The sequence below is a fragment of the Scyliorhinus torazame genome, chromosome 13 (assembly GCF_047496885.1).
Source record: "Scyliorhinus torazame isolate Kashiwa2021f chromosome 13, sScyTor2.1, whole genome shotgun sequence".
Lineage (NCBI taxonomy): Eukaryota > Metazoa > Chordata > Chondrichthyes > Carcharhiniformes > Scyliorhinidae > Scyliorhinus > Scyliorhinus torazame.
The window spans coordinates 181,463,297-181,480,212 of record NC_092719.1 but is presented as its reverse complement, the minus strand read 5'-3'; the positions used below and the strand labels follow the sequence as shown (position 1 = coordinate 181,480,212).

Below are 16,916 nucleotides of genomic sequence, written 5' to 3'. Positions count from 1 at the left end.
CTGTAACTACGCTAAAAATAAAGTGAATAGATGCAATCAACCAAAAGAGAAGCACTAATCTATTTACCAGATCAGGTGACGGAAGGGAAGGACATCCAGAGCATAACATGAGGAGGATAGCTTAGCTTGAAGAATGAGGAGGGCCCTGACATTGTTGTTCGAATATCTGCGACAGCAAATCCACCCTGTAAACCTGCATGAAAATTATAACTTTTACTTAGATTTGGAATTTCTTAAACATGATGTCCAGGCCCAATAAAAGTGCATTAGGATAGTTTGGGCTTCTTCTATTCTATTTATTTAACAAATCCTAGCAATAAAGGTGAAAGAAAGAATTGGATACAAGAAAACTGTATACAACTTCTGCAGTTCACTGCATTACATTTCCAGATATCCTTCCTTGTAGAAGTTCTCAGTTGATGGCACCCCATACTGATGATGGCAAATTTTGCTGTTGCTCAGAAAATCTAACACATCAGTCATTTCAACTCGGTATCAGCTGAAAGCAATCCTAACCAATCACTATGCAGCAGTGTTTTTCAAACTTTTTTTCCAGTAACCCACATTTACAGAATGACCGACTTTCGCAACCCACGCCATATTCACAAAAGATTCTCCAGTTACTTTTAGAAGTGTCACACTCATTGTTGGCACTTCTGTATTATTAAATGTAAAATTGTAAATTGAACTGCTGTTGAACCTTAAATGACAGCTCCACCCTGACACCTTGCTTAAGGGTGTAATTTAGGATTATTTCATTATTTCATATCTTCACACCCATTGTTAACATTTGGAAAATTGTCTGCAAACGCTGGAAAAATTAACAGGCTCAATATTACACAGTTTTAACAACGTCATGTTCACTTGTTCAAAACCTAACACGACTTTGGATGGGAAATTAAACTCAAAACTTCCACTTCAGAAACAGGAGCCCTAAACTGCTGAACTAAGAACACAGAATGTCACTGGACGCCTGTCAGTACCGTTTCCCAGGTAAATATGTAACAGACTGAAAACATGCTAAAAAAAACCCACAATGCTGGGCACAGCTCAGCTGACCAATATGCAAAATGTGCAGACGCATTCCATTCCGTACACTTGCAATATTTTACCGGCTCCTGTATACAGGAGTATAGCTATTGCCATTCTTGACGAACAACTGAAGACCCGATAAAGGTAGAAGTAAAAGTCCTTGCGGTACAGGAACCAATTCAGCTGATGGAGTCCACGTAGCTGCATGGCATAGACAGCAGATGTTTGGGGACGAGTACATTGGACGAGGGGGTGGATAACAGCGGGGGAGGTGATGAGAAATGGAGTGTTCTTGAAGGACAAGAGCCCCGGTGTGGAGAGACAATTTGGAAGCGGAAGGAGTGGACATAGGGGCTTGTTGGGGTGAAGGCGGCTGTACATCCGGGTTAACACAGAGAATGATAAAGGACGCATGGGGTTTCTTAGTAACACACTGAACTCAAGAAATAATACAGATCCTGATGCGGAACACAGTAGCAGGAAGTGCCACCCAAAGAGAATTTTACAGATTTCGGACTGCAAACTGCCCAACTACACTGTGACCCAGAGAGGCAAGAAGTCCAAGACACCGGCTTCTACATCAGCCTCATGTGGTCATACACTGTACTGCAGAGAATTTACCTAGAGAAAAAAATAGAAAAACGGGTCAGGATATCCTTGGGGTTCATTTTTGATGACCCATTCTACACCATCCTGCGACCTATCCACAGGCCGCGACCCCCATTTTGAAAATTAATGCTATACAGGAATGGATTTCAAGCAGTGTCTAATGCTTTTTCCACTCTGACCATGGTCACTGACAATTTTTATTTTATTTGTTCATGGGATGTGGGCATCACAGGCTGTGCCAGCATTTATTGGCCATCCCTAATTGTCCTTGAGCATTTATTGGCCATCCCCAATTGCCCTTGAGTTCAGAGTCAATCACATTGCTGTAGAACATAGAACATACAGTGCAGAAGGAGGCCATTTGGCCCATCGAGTCTGCACCGACCCACTTAAGCCCTCACTTCCATCCTATCCCCGTAACCCAATAACCCCTTCTAACGTTTTTGGTCACTAAGGGCAATTTATCATGGCCAATCCACCTAACCTGCACGTCTTTGGACTGTGGGAGGTGTTGAGAAAAATGCAACGGTGACATTTGAAACATGAAGGTCTGATGGAAAAAACCCCAAGAAACATGAGAAAAAGCAAAGTAACAGAAAAGATCCCATAAAAGTAAATGTAATGAAATGCTGAAATTAAATAGCAGAAGGCGCTCGAAGGGTTAACTGCAGACAAAGGTTCTTTAGAATGCAGACAACCATTATCACACAGGCCTTGAGATAAGGAAGCAGTTCATGCTGCAACTTATCTTTAGTTCAAGAAATTCTTATAAAAAATTAAGTTTTAAGTTAAATAAAGAGGATGAGTTTTATACCCTTTAATAGAAGTTAATTAGTTTAGCAAGCAGTTGATTGGAATTATCAGAATCTTAATTTTGAATAATTTGAAACATTTAAGAATACAAGAAAATACAATACTTCCAAAAGATAAGGGAATGAAAGACTGGAATGCCCCAATATAATTAACAAGGAAACCTTCCTTCCAGTAAGCTGGCAGACCAAGGTCGGGTTTACACAAAGGCCCTCTCATGATATTATGAGGACTTGATGTGAATCACATGGACAGGAACAGTATTGCGATCAGGAGCAGAAGAAAATTCTTTAGAATAATGTCATGTAATCAGCAAAGCTGTTTTAAAGGTGATATATATCCTAGATCGCCCCCAGCCAGGCACTCACTCTCAGCCTGCAGGGTGATTTCGGTACATGGGACTGACAGGAGACGAAAGCCGAGCAGAACCGTAGAACAACCGGGAGGAGGCCAGTAGATAAAGGAGAGATTGTCGGGGAGGTCTGATCAACTGACCAGGAGAATCCAGAAGCAAGATCTTTTTATTTTTCTGTAAACACAGTGATTTTATCTTTTAAAAGAAAAATTAAAATAGCTTAAAGTTTAAACCTGAAACAGTGGTTTATTACAAAAGTCTACTTTACTTACCTAGCAACGCGGGACCCAGGATCGAGGCGACTAGGTGATAAGTAGATAAAATTCTTCTATGAAGATACGGGTTATCCCGGGGAATAACTTGAAACACTAGTTTGACCTGAATAGCACCTGTTAGTAAGTCTGCATAGGAGTCGGGGAGTGTGAATCCCTGTCCACTATTTAGAATCTCTTGAAACCTAAGAATTCGAAGAATAGTGGTGAGGTTTAAATACATGGCGCCCAAACGTGGTTCATTTTGAAAGTTGAAAGTTTGTGGGGCATCAGGACCCAGCGGGTTGTTTTAAATTACTCCATGGCACCCAGCGTGGAGGCCTAGAATATTAGAAGTTTCTAGTTAAGCAGAGTGGGAGCTAGAATATTAGAAGTTTCTAGTTCCCAAATAACGGTTAGAATACTAGAAATTTCTAACCGGCACAAAGGCTGGACTATTCGAAGTATTTGGTCTATGTGTGAGGCGAGCTTTACCTGCCGAGTTTAGTTCGGAAAGTCATGTGTGATTGACTTTTGGAAGGATATTCTGTGGATCGAGGGGACATAAAACTCAGGTTGGGTGTGGAGATCAGTATACTAGAAGATACTGATCCCGAGTAAAAGTCTGTGAGACATCTTAGTGACAGCACTAAAAATCTTGCATCCATTACTGGTAAAAAAGAGGCCAAAAAATAAATCATCCTTAAAGTAAGGCAGATTGTGAGGAAATCCTAGAGGAATAGGGCGCGCCTAGAAACCTTTAGAGAACCAATAACTAATCGACCCTTAACTAAAACAGGAAGTTAGTGCCTTAGTTAGCCTTGGATAGGGCCCAGAAAGGGTACTTATCTTTAATTTCAGATTGCAACTGAAAGGGACAACCAGGAGCAGAAGTTAGGAATCCGAAAAATGGCAACTAAAGTCATCCTCTTGCCCTGGAATATGGACGAGAGAAATGATATAATGAGGCGAGAGTGGAAAAGAATAAAAGAGGCAAAAAACTCCTGGTTAAGAGAGACTTATCAGAACGGAGGGGTCTCAATTTTAGTAAGAATACCTAAAGCCCTGCAACTGAGAGATCCAGTCGGGATTCTTAAAGTACTGTGTGAATTTGCATTTGAAAATAAAGCTGATGCATTAATTTTGTCTGGACACAGACAGAAGCAGGCAGCTGCTCAAGTGGGTAAAGTGTGCTCTGATCTGGTTAAAATCATTGATGGCGAAAGCATGGAAGAGATAATACAAATTCCTAGTGAACACAAAACTGAATCTAAAGTGGCAAAACAATACAAGAAACAGCTGCAAAAAAATGAAACTTTAGCGATAGAGGATGATGAGGAATCAATGTTAGAATCAGATGGTACAGTAGAGTGGGATGTCAGTGAATTGAAACCTGTTAGCAGCATAGATAGGACAGATGATAAAGTAAAAATGTCATGTTCAGTGCTTACCTTTCATAAAAATCCTGTCATAATCAGAAATAAAGAAATTGAAGTAAAAGCAGTAGCAATACCAGAAATGTATCAGGGTAAGTTTCGACCTGATTGGACCACTGAGAGAGCAAAAGAGGAGGAATTTGAGATTCTTAGAATCTTACTCAGGGGGGCAATGATAGGAGGAGGAGGCTTAACAGGCCTTAATTGTATGATGTACGCAAATGATCAGAAAAACAAACCAGTTAAAAAAGAAAAAAGAAAGAGATGGTGGCAAAGGAAATCCGGAAGTCCTGGAGAGGGCACTTCTGGAAAATCCAAACAAGAATAGAAAGATACAAATTAAGAAATAGGGCCCTCTCCAACCTTAACCTGTTCTTTTGATTTTACAGATGGAAAAAATAATACAGATTCATTTGTTGGGACGGAGAAAGAGGACTACACTCAAGAGAAAAATAAGGATCAAGCTTGAAGAAGGAATGGAAGAAGCTAGGACTAGGAGTAGGCTTGATTGGTTAAAATGGGGGGCGACAATATTAATGGGGTTTACAGTAATTAGTTTGGGAATATTAGTATGGCTAATCATCATGGGAAAATCAAGTGAAGTAATGGGGGATGGAAAGATAGACACCAGATTGAATCACATAGAACGTGTAATAAAAATAAGAATAAACAAATGTTTAAATATAACGGAAGAAAACATTAATTTCCAGGACATCCAGGAGGTGGGGCTCAACAGCAGTATGTTAGAATCAAGCAACAGTGTCAGTAACAACATGTTCAGTAGAATGTGGGGAGCGCTTACAAGCAGCCTGGGATACGTACTAAACCTATCAGACAGATTAAAGATTTTTCGACAGTATTCGGGGAAAACTAATGATACTCAATGGGACCCTGAGAAAGGGCAAGTTAAGAAAGGAAATACATTACAAAACAAAACCACAGATAGGAGAATGAAACAAAATAGATGGAAGAAATGCCAGAAACCACCAATAAAAGGAAGTTATGTGAATTAAAAAATAATCTCACAGGGTGGAACATTAGTGATATATGGGTGAAGGAAGGAAGAATTGAGTTAACTAAAGTGAAAACAGGTATGGGTAAAGGAAATAATGGATAGATTAGAAGGCCGGAACGAAGTCACTATAACAAGGAATGTAACATTAATAGATAGGGGGACATGTTATGAAGTAATAAGCAAAGATGAAGTCACACAACAATTTGGCTTAAATAGTCCTAATCCTAATAACAATAACAATAATAATAATGATAAAAGTTCAGATAACCAGATGAAAACCTGGTGGACAGATTTAAAGGCGAAGTGGAGGAATGGATTACATGGCATTGCCTGTGCTCCCATCTTAACAAGAGGACCAGTGTGGTTGGTAATCAGACCTGAGGATAAGAGCAAAGTAAAAATAGCACTGAACAATTCATTTCCATGGGTACATTATAGAGAGGAATGGGGGTTAGCTATTGATTGGGACCAAAAAACTTCCGGACGAACAGCAAGTATAGAAGGAATTATTGGCATTAGAGGAGAGAAATTAAAAGTAAGTAGAGTAGGAATATTTTAGAGTGAAGGATGGAACGTGGACATGGATAAAGTTAAGGAGATACAAAAAGGAAGATGGAATAGCCACTTGGTATTTGGACAGAACCGTAGGGTCAGGAATAGTGTGTCAGGTAGACGACAACTAAATGTTAATGGAAGGATGGAAAGATTGCAAGGAAGAAGAATGGTGTAAGGGATGAACTTGGAATAGGACAAGCTCAAATAAAATAGTTAGCACTTGTGTGCCAGGAATAGAACATCTCCCATACTACCCCAGCTGGAGTAATTTGGGAAACAATTTGGTAGATGTAGGTTTAAAAATTAAGGAAACAGTTAAAACAGCAATTAAAATTATAGCAAGTCCATTTAAATGGTTTTGGACTATGTTAACCTGGATTCGAAACAATTGGTACTTGTTCGTATCAATAGCAGGGGGAATAATAGTTACAGCATTGCTGTGGAAATTGGGAATTTTAAAATTATGTCAAAACTTATGTTGCAAATGTTGCAAAAAAAATCGCTCGGCGGAAGGAAAGAAAATTAATAAAACTGACTACATATCTAAGAGATTTGAGATATCAAATTATCACCGAACAGTGAGACATCCGGTCACACATCACTGGCTGGACGTGTGTCCATGACATCAAGGGATGGATGATCTGCAGTCTCCATGGGACACATGCTACGCAGTGAAATTATTAAGGGTCTCGGCGGATAGCGGTGACTGACGAGGCACCAACATGCTTAATGACAATAGCTTAAGAACATTTAGAAATGGCAGCTTGATGGCACAACGGGAACTTTGTATCAAAACTTTCTTTTTATAACCAACTTTTAATATTATAACCAATGCAGCATACAATATTGCATTAAAGAACTGTAATTGCTAAGAAAGAAATGTTATGTATGTTATTAAAGACTGTTATATAATAGACAGGGAGAGAAGGGGAAAGTATCACTATGTTTATTGTTTAATAACAAGAGGGAGTTAGGACAGTTTGGATTGGGAGGTGACTAATTGATTAGGAAGGAATATTAGACAAATGAGTCTGTAAAATGCAACTGGGTTAGGGTCTGAATACAATGAAATGATACTAGGCTATAAGTCATGATAAAGACAGCATGTGGTCTGTGAATGAAAGTTGCTAAGTTTCTAGACAATTGCAGCAAAACAAAATCTAACAGGGTTGCATACGACAGGTGGCAAACCTTCGCATAACATGGACCAGCTAGAGAATTTCAGTGTTAATGTAGATGAGGGTGCGTGTGACGGTCCAGAAATTGATTGGCAATTACAAGGAGGAAGGATATTTCTAAACTGTGTGAATATTTCAATAAAGGGGAGTAAATAAAAGTATAATGTTGATAGTTAGTTGAGTGTGTGTTAAAAACTTACCTGATCACAACGTCACGAATAAGAATGATGTTGTTAACATATCATGGGTATTTTGCTTGTTTTGTAAACAAGTGCGGAGTTTTGTAAAGCACTTGAATAGAGCCTTTCAGGAGTGTGTCACTATTATATTATTTTGACTGTTGTTAAGATTGTGATAATTACTAAAAATGCTTAATGATATAACACACGTGCTACTCGTGTGGTTAAGAGATGAACAAAATGTTAAGATGAGACTTATTTGTTGGCTTTGTATTTGAAAACAGGAGGAACTCGAGGTTTGTCTGGAAAAGGACAAGGTGATGGTTCGAAGTATGGAGAGAGGGATTGATTGGGTTATACCGCGTAATAATGAATGTATTAAATGTACCTGCATATGTAATAGAGGCGGGGTTGTAACCGCTCTCGGCTTGTTATGTAGCAAATGTTTTAATGGCAAATATACGCTGCATATTATAAGGGAATTGTTAACGGAAAAAGGGGATCTGAAGGAAACATGGCAAAAAGTTATCATCTCATGTACTCCAAAGGGTGTCAGATGTAATTGGTTCAGAATGATGTTAGAAGTCAATGAGAGAAAGTTAGGGCCAGAAGCAGGAGTGGTGGAACCTTTTAAAGTAATGAGACAGGGAAAAAGTGGATGATACAGTGATTCACAATACTAATGAAATACGGAAAGCAATTTGGATGGAGAGAGAATGGGACACTAGGCTGCCAGTGATAGACAAAAGACCTTTTTGGTTACTGATGGACTGAGTGGCGTGCTGTTTCTAAGGGACACGAGAAAGCGTCTACGGTGCTGCCACCCCAATGAGGTAATATGCTTTGGAGGTGTTATGACACGCGGGATTAGCTATTGTGTTACCTTTCTGGATAGCCACCACTATGGTTCACGGTGATTGAATTAAGGATAACATGCCTATCGACACTGGTAAGAGCAATGGATTCATTTGAACGTCGTTTTAAACAGGACATGAAAATATGGACAATAATGATCTGGGATATAAGACAGTAAGAAATGATTAAGGGGGAAGAGAATTAAAGAAGAATAGGGTCATGTTTCAAATGTCAAGAGGGTGTGTTGAGAAAGATTTGAAACATGAAGGACTGATGGAAAAAAAACCCAAGAAACTTGAGAAAAAGCAAAGTAACAGAAAAGATCCCATAAAAGTAAATGTAATGAAATGCTAAAATGAAATAGCAGAAGGCGCTCGAAGGGTTAACTGCAGACAAAGGTTCTTTAGAAAGCAGACAGCCATTATCACACAGGCCTTGAGATAAGGAAGCAGTTCATGCTGCAACTTATCTTTAGTTCAAGAAATTCTTATAAAAAATTAAGTTTTAAGTTAAATAAAGAGGATGAGTTTTATACCCTTTAATAGAAGTTAATTAGTTTAGCAAGCAGTTGATTGGAATTATCAGAATCTTAATTTTGAATAATTTGAAACATTTAAGAGTACAAGAAAATACAATACTTCCAAAAGATAAGGGAATGAAAGACTGGAATGCCCCAGTATAATTAACAAGGAAACTTCCCTTCCAGTAAGCTGGCAGACCAAGGTCAGGTTTACATGTGACGAATGTGATATAAAATAGTTACTTTAGAGTTACTAGTTAATGTAATGTAGAAATAAGCCACTTTGATTTTTGCAGTTAGGGACAAAGGAATTTGAGACCGCATGGAAAAAGCAGGAAGAGGTGTGTCTATGAGGGTGATGCTTCATTGATAGGGGCCAGAGAAAGGGATTGGAAGTGAGCCAATCAGAATAGATCGAACAGGTCAGGAGGGACCTAGGCTGACCTATGTCCGTCGAGTATGTGAAACTTGATACCATTTGAACTGATTTTGCAGAGATCCCTTTGTCTGGTAGTTCAGTCGTTTTCTGGAGTGTAAGAGGCAGGACGTCCTGTTACATTCTGTAAGATGATTAAGCTTGCAAGCTAAATAAATAACTTCTGTTTACGTGCGAATCCGTCTCAACTTTTATTGAGGCCAGACTGACAGAGAAAGAAATTTGGAGATCAACATTTGGTGCCGAAAACCGGGATTTCTCTGGGCGATCCTGTTCCAACTGCGAAATCAGAATTAGACTGATTATGAACAGGAGGACGGGAACAAAGGGCCCTCAATGTAGAAATGGAAAACGACCAGCATTGATTGTTCCCCTCTTCTTATCGTCTGATTAGTCTGGTCACTCGCGGTTGGCACAGAAAGACCGCCTCGACGAAATCACAGGTCAGTCTGGGGATTAGCACTTTAATTGATGGGATTTCATATTGTTGTTTCGGCTTGGGTTAGGGTTTTGGGCTGATGGGACTTTAAATAATAAAGGTTCAGTCTATTATCGGGGTTCAGAGGCTGATGTGACTTTAAATAATAAAGGTTCAGTCTATTATCGGGGTTCAGAGGCTGATGTGACTTTAAATAATAAAGGTTCAGTCTATTATCGGGGTTCAGAGGCTGATGGGACTTTAAATAATAAAGGTTCAGTCTATTATATGGGTTCAGGGGCTGATGGGACTTCAATAGATGGGGGTTCAGTCCAGTATAACTGTTTTTAAATCTGAAGATGGTTCAACTCTATGTGTGAGTGTTTTAAATATATAGTTGATTAAGCTAAAATTGTCTCCTTGGACTGTAAAGTTCCGAGGTCTAGTTGAGATTGTGAGGTTGAAGCAGAAGTCTCTCAAAGGGTTAACAGCAGCAGGCGGAGTTGAAAACAGACAGTGCTTCTCACTCAGGCCTTGAGATAACAGTCTGCAGTGTAATCGGATACCTTTCCTTTGAGTCAGTGAACACCAGCAAAGTTACGTTTTGAATTAATTAAAGGAAACCAGTGGGTTTCTCTACCTCTTTGATAAAAGTTATTATTTTCGAAAGCAATTGATTGAAATTGCCAGAATCTTAAATTTTACTTACTTGAAATAAGGTTTATCTCATTTTATCTGGAGATTAATAGAAACTTAAAGAAGATCATGGACACCATATTAAAAAGTGTCAATCTGAAGATGATAATTGATTTTGCTAATACTTATGATAGTTGATTTTGCTAATACTTATGTGTATGTAACAGAAAAAAAAACTTGTTAAAAGAAAAAATTGTTAAGATAAAGAAATAATTAAGTTGTAAATGTTATACAAGTTTGTGTTAAGCAAATTGTAAATTTAGTTCTGAGTTGAGATCAGAGCTAAGCTTGCAAGTTGCAGTAATTCAATTTGAATTTTCAAACATTTTTAAGTTTTAAAAAAAAAAGAGAGCAAATAGAGAAAAGAAGGACACAGATCTTGAATGCGTTGAATAGCACATTTCAAAGGCCCATAAATCTTTCTGTTATCTTAGACCTAAAACCTAGGAAGATTGATTAGCCATAGGAATGTCTGGGGCGTTTTAATGAAATCTACCGGGGGCAGTCAGGCGATTTGCTGTATCAAAATGGTCAGAATTCCCCTCAATACTGTGCTATGTTAATGCATTGCCTACCACCTTCTGTGGTTACTGCTGTGAAATGTAATAACATGAATTGGACAGAGAACGACCCTTCCCAGATGGCAAGGGCAGTCAGATTTTACTGGAAGGAGGGTGTAGGCCAAGAAGGAGGCTCAGTTACAAAGGTTAAGACTGAGTATGTAATGAAAAAGGATGATCTGCGATCCCAACAAGCGGCAGAAATGGTAGTTTACCAGCAGGAGCTCCAATATAGTGACTTTGGGTGGGTGGATCAGCGAAGAGGAGGATGAGACAACAGTGCTATATTTCTATCACCCCCCAGTGGTGGACGTTAGACATTGAACAGCCACTATCACTGCATCACGTTACCCTGGCCTATGACAGAACTGGACGAAACAGGGAGTTGGAGGACAAATACTGGCCATTACTTGAGACCGAATGGCCAGTCAAGGTTACAGCCACAGTCACAGGAAAAGAAGGTACAGCCTGATGTTAGAAGGTACAGCCGATTTTGTTACAATATCACCACATTTATGGCCACAGTCAGCTTCGGTAAGCCCTCATATTACACGTCAGGTCCATGACCAGTACCATGCCAGGGATATGGGGCGAATGGTCAGCATCTTACCGCAGCTCGTCAGAATAGGTATGAGATATACCTTTTGAACAATCCACGTCTGACATTTAAATACTGTACCACTATCAATCCAGCCTGTTTTCTTAGTGGTCCCCCTGTCCATGAAGACGCACCTGGCCATGACTGTTTAGCCTTGATTCAGGAAACTACCACAATAAGGGGCGATTTGAGTGACATTTCGTCAGAACAACCTGACATGATTATGTGTGGTCAAATATCCCACCGGGGTTTAGTTAATGACCTACTGCAGGCCCTCCTTCTGCCAGCGCAGATTTCCGTTATTAAATGCGCTGCCCACACGAATGGTACAACCCCAGTTGACGTTGGTAATGAACGAGCAGATCGTGCAGCGCGCACAGCCGCACAAATTCAGCAAGTGATGGTGCCTAAAATGTTAAGTCAGACTAAACGATCTACTATGAATGTGTCTGCTTCTGACAAGCCAATGCCAACCATCCAAGACGTCATAAGGTTACAGGAGGACGCTCCTGAGAGTGATAAACAAATGTGGAAACGGTTAGGTTGTACATATGATTCTGTTTCCTCTTTATGGACCACGCCTGCACATCAGACTTGTATGTCTGATGTACTGGCTTTATGGGTCATCGAATGTGTACACTTTGCAACTCATTGTGGGGCTCGGGGGACTAGTGATTTGTTGCTGGACACTTGGTGGCACCCTAAAATGCAGGGGTTGGCCCAAAGTATCAGTAATCGGTGTTTGATTTGTCAGCAATATAACACCGGAAAAGGTATCCCTTGTGGGAAGGGGCAAACCCCGTTGCCCAGTGGTCCCTTTGAGACGCTCCAAATGGATTACATTGAGTTGGAAAGGTGTCAATGTTATAAATATGTTTTGGTCATTGTGGATGTGTTCAGCAGATGGGTTGAGGCGTATCCGACTATCTATAGTAAAGCTGCTACTGTGGTTAAAGTCTTGATGAGGGAAATCATTCCCCGGTACGGTATACCAGCTCAGTTAAGTTCTGATAATGGGCCTCATTTTATTGGACAAATTAACAAGGAGTTTTGCTCCCAGTTGGGCATACGCCAGCAGTTACACTGTGCTTACAGACCGCAGGCAGCCGGGTTGGTTGAAAGACACAATCAGACCCTCAAAACTAAATTGGCTAAATTAAGAGCAGACACGGGACTGACATGGCTTAAGTTGCTCCCCGTTGCCCTCTTCCAGCTGCGGGTTACACCTGCGGGACCAGCCCGGCTCTCTCCCGCCGAGATTCTCTATGGCAGGCCTCTTAGAACTCCCTGGAGCCTGCAGGTTCCCAGACGGGTTCAGTTTCATCAGATGACTGAGGAAATGACCACCTATGTTCTGGCCCTTACGCAAGTGCTCAAGGAACTCCATGGTCAGGTCCGCGCGGCTCACCAGCCATTGCCCCCAGTACCTAGCTCACTTTCAGTCCAGCCCGGTAGTTATGTAATGGTCAAAAATTGGACTAGGAAGGGGTCGGAGCCGCGATGGGACGGGCCCTTCCAAGTTCTCCTTGCCACCCCCACAGCAGTTAAAGTGGAGGGGCGAAGTGCTTGGGTCCACCTACATCACTGTAAATTGAGCCCATCTCCACTACTGTAAAAGGTCGGATACTAACCTGCCTCCCTTCTCCAGTGCTATTTTACAGGTGTGGAGCATGATGGAGTGGCTACGCATCGTCTGTCTGATATTTGGCCTCACTTCGCTTGGCGTGTTATTGGCGATGGACATGGAAAAGGGGAATATTATGTATCTGTGTAGCCCCAACCAATCTACAAGGATACATCACCTATGCACAGGTGATGTTCTTCACTGCCCCCATATACGAGGACATGGTATCGACTCATGGAAGGTCATCAAAGTTAAGGAGAATGCGGGAGTCATGAAGCAGCTGCACCGGTCCCGGCGATGGGAAGGGAACATTATATGGACATTGCCTTGTTTTTGGAATACATGTAAATTTGATTTTGGATGTGTTAAAAGTGGTACAATAAAGGTAACATCAAGCTGTCAGAAGAGTGTAGGAAGAGACCATGAGAAAGAGAAAGGGACTAGAGAGAGGACGGGGCGTGTGAGAAGGGAAGTACAGCTAGAACGTAGGTTACCGGGAGATGCACTTAAGTTAATTAAAGGCCAAACTGAGGAAAACCCGGGTAGTATGAATCTCTTCTACCAGATTTACCACCGTCTGTATGGCCAGGGACGGGTTGTCTGCTACCCAAACCCCGCAGCGGTGTCTAGGTTATTTTCTGTTTCACCGCTTTGGGGCACTCCCCAAACGGTGGTTCATTGTCAGCGTTCCGAGCCATTGCCCGAGCAAGTCACTCTTCCTTACGATCCGGATTCAGCACCACCGGCTATTTGCCTTCCCCTCCCTCGGGATAATTCCCATTCACAGTACGATAGGCTGCGACGGTGGAGGGCGTACATACCTAGCCACTTCACTCCCAATAGGGATTCCCGGTCGTACGAGAATTGCTTCAGCAGTGAAGGATATGGCTGTTTGCTGGTAGAGGTGGACACAAATATAACATGTCTGTTTCCCACCTGTACGGACAGGAGGTGCCATATCACCCAGGCGTCTGGCCAATGCGTTTGTTATAGCACCACTTGCGTTCCATTGAACGCTGGCCTCCAGCTCCTTTGTGGCTGGGCGAATGTCTCTCATATCACTGTCGGGAATAGGGCTTTCCGCATTGCTGGGCGGCCCGAATGGGCATTTCAAAATTGGATAAACTGGGCTACTGGGAGGTCCTTACGCAACCGATATACTGATTGTGATGCTAGTCTCCACACGGAACAAGGATACTACTTTTTATTTAATGGTACGGCGACCAACGTTTTGTCACCCCCATTTCCCCGCCGAATTGCTATAGGGACTCTAGTCCCTACCACAGTCCCCTGCCCTTCGGCGTGGAACCTGCATAATCAGTTAGCACGCCGGGCAGTCTCTGCTGAATTTTGCGAGAACTGGAAAAAACCTCAGGTTCTTGCACCCAACCGGGGCCACTCAGCCGGGTGGGGCATTCTGAGCGTATTGACACTGGGAGGTGTGGGGGGTTCCTTGGCTGTTAGTGATCGGAATTATTTTATTTGCGGCCTTACCCTTTTGGGAAATGAAACCTTGGGAGCCCTCGGGGCAATAACTAAGGAGTTGTCTCAGCTACGGTTGTTTGCAATGCAGAACCGGTATGCTCTTGACTATCTTCTGGCCCGTGAGGGTGGGGTATGCGCCATAGTACAGGGCAAGTGTATTATGGGTGTTCAAGACTTGACCGCTAACATCACTAAATTTATGGATCGCATACGGGATCACTTGGACGGGATGCAGGATCCTGGCTCTTGGGGTAACTGGGGATTTGGAGGATGGAAGGACTGGTTGATAAATATGGCCATGTATCTAGTGGTAGCTATCGGCTGCATCTTTGTGGGTCTGGCCATCCTTAAATGTGTGATGGGTAGAATGCTGGGTGCACTGGATCAGATCACCGCCCCAATCACCGAGAAAAAAATTTAACTGTTAAAATCCATGAGGGTGAAGCAGATGAAGGGGGGCTAAGACAGGAATTGGAAATGCAGCGACGAATCTTTTTAGATGAGGAACCGTAGCTATAGGTTGGATAGTTCGGTTATCATGGAATGATAAAAGGAGGGAATGACGAATGTGATATAAAATAGTTACTTTAGAGTTACTAGTTAATGTAATGTAGAAATAAGCCACTTTGATTTTTGCAGTTAGGGACAAAGGAATTTGAGACCGCATGGAAAAAGCAGGAAGAGGTGTGTCTATGAGGGTGATGCTTCATTGATAGGGGCCAGAGAAAGGGATTGGAAGTGAGCCAATCAGAATAGATCGAACAGGTCAGGAGGGACCTAGGCTGACCTATGTCCGTCGAGTATGTGAAACTTGATACCATTTGAACTGATTTTGCAGAGATCCCTTTGTCTGGTAGTTCAGTCGTTTTCTGGAGTGTAAGAGGCAGGACGTCCTGTTACATTCTGTAAGATGATTAAGCTTGCAAGCTAAATAAATAACTTCTGTTTACGTGCGAATCCGTCTCAACTTTTATTGAGGCCAGACTGACAGAGAAAGAAATTTGGAGATCAACACATGAAGGCCCTCTCATGATATTATGAGGACTTGATGTAGAATCACATGGACAGGAAAAGTATTGCGATCAGGAGCAGAAGAAAATACTTTAGAATAATGTCATGTAATCAGCAAAGCTGTTTTAAAGGTGAAATATATCCTAGATCGCCCCCAGCCAGGCACTCACTCTCAGCCTGCAGGGTGATTTCAGTACATGGGACCGGCAGGAGACGAAAGCCGAGCAGAACCGTAGATCAACCGGGAGGAGACCAGCACATAAAGGAGAGATTGTCGGGGAGGCCCAGGAAGGTCTGATCAACCGATCAGGAGAATCCAGAAGCAAGATCTTTTTATTTTTCTGTAAACACAGTGATTTTATCTTTTAAAAGAAAAAATAAAATAGCTTAAAGTTTAAACCTGAAACAGTGGTTTATTACAAAAGTCTACTTTACTTATCTAGCAACGCGGGACCCAGGATCGAGGCTACTAGGTGGTAAGTAGATTAGTAAGTAGAAGTAAAATTCTTCTATGAAGATACGGGTTATCCCCGGGAATAACTTGAAACACTAGTTTGACCGTAATAGCACCCGTTAGTAAGTCTGCATAGGAATCGGGGGGGGGGGGGGGGGGGGGGGGTGAATCCCTGTCCACCATTTAGAATCTCTTGACCCTTGTTCCGTAAAGGGGAAACCTAAGAATTCTAAGAATAGTGGTGAGGTTTAAATACAGAGGAAACCCATGCAGACACGGGGAGAATGTGCAGACTCCGCACAGACAGTGACCCAGCGGGGAATCGAACCTGGGACCCTGGCGCTGTGAAGCCACAGTGCTATCCACTTGTGCTACTGTGTGGGCCAGGCCAGGTAAGGACGGAAGATTTCCTTCCTTAAAGGACATTAGTGAAGCAGATGGGTTTTTACGACAATCGACAATGGTCATCATTAGACTTTTAATTGCAGATATTTTATTGAGTTTAAATTCCATCACCTGCCCTGGTGGGATTCAAACCCAGATCATTATCCTGGGTCTTTGGATTACTAGTCCAGCGAGAATACCACTATGCCACCACCTCCCCGTAATGTCATTGGAACGTTTACATGGCTGGAAATGCATTGTATAACATTGATCCAGATTCTGGAAAAATAACAGCGGACAGAGCTTACAAAACTTATGTACTGCTTTGAATCTACATGTCCAATTACATTATTGATGCAAGTCCATTCCATATGATTAAAAGCTATTGCAAATCTCTTTGGTATGAGAATGTACAGTTAGTACTTAACTCTCCGAAGTCAGCCATTTATGTAATT

The 16,916-nt window shown here is 41.7% G+C and overlaps 1 protein-coding gene across 4 annotated transcripts in view; it reads right to left on the bottom strand.

Annotated features, from left to right (window-relative positions):
* The window catches only part of ptpdc1a (protein tyrosine phosphatase domain containing 1a), a 284,748-nt gene that overhangs the window by 159,763 nt on the left and 108,069 nt on the right, over positions 1–16,916 (bottom strand). The window contains exon 3 of one of the 4 annotated variants that reach the window (XM_072472524.1): positions 68–193. The exons of the other annotated variants lie outside the window; for them this stretch is intronic. The gene's annotated coding sequence lies outside the window, so the exon portion shown is untranslated. The remainder of the gene's footprint in view (positions 1–67; positions 194–16,916) is intronic. 4 annotated transcript variants of the gene reach the window in all.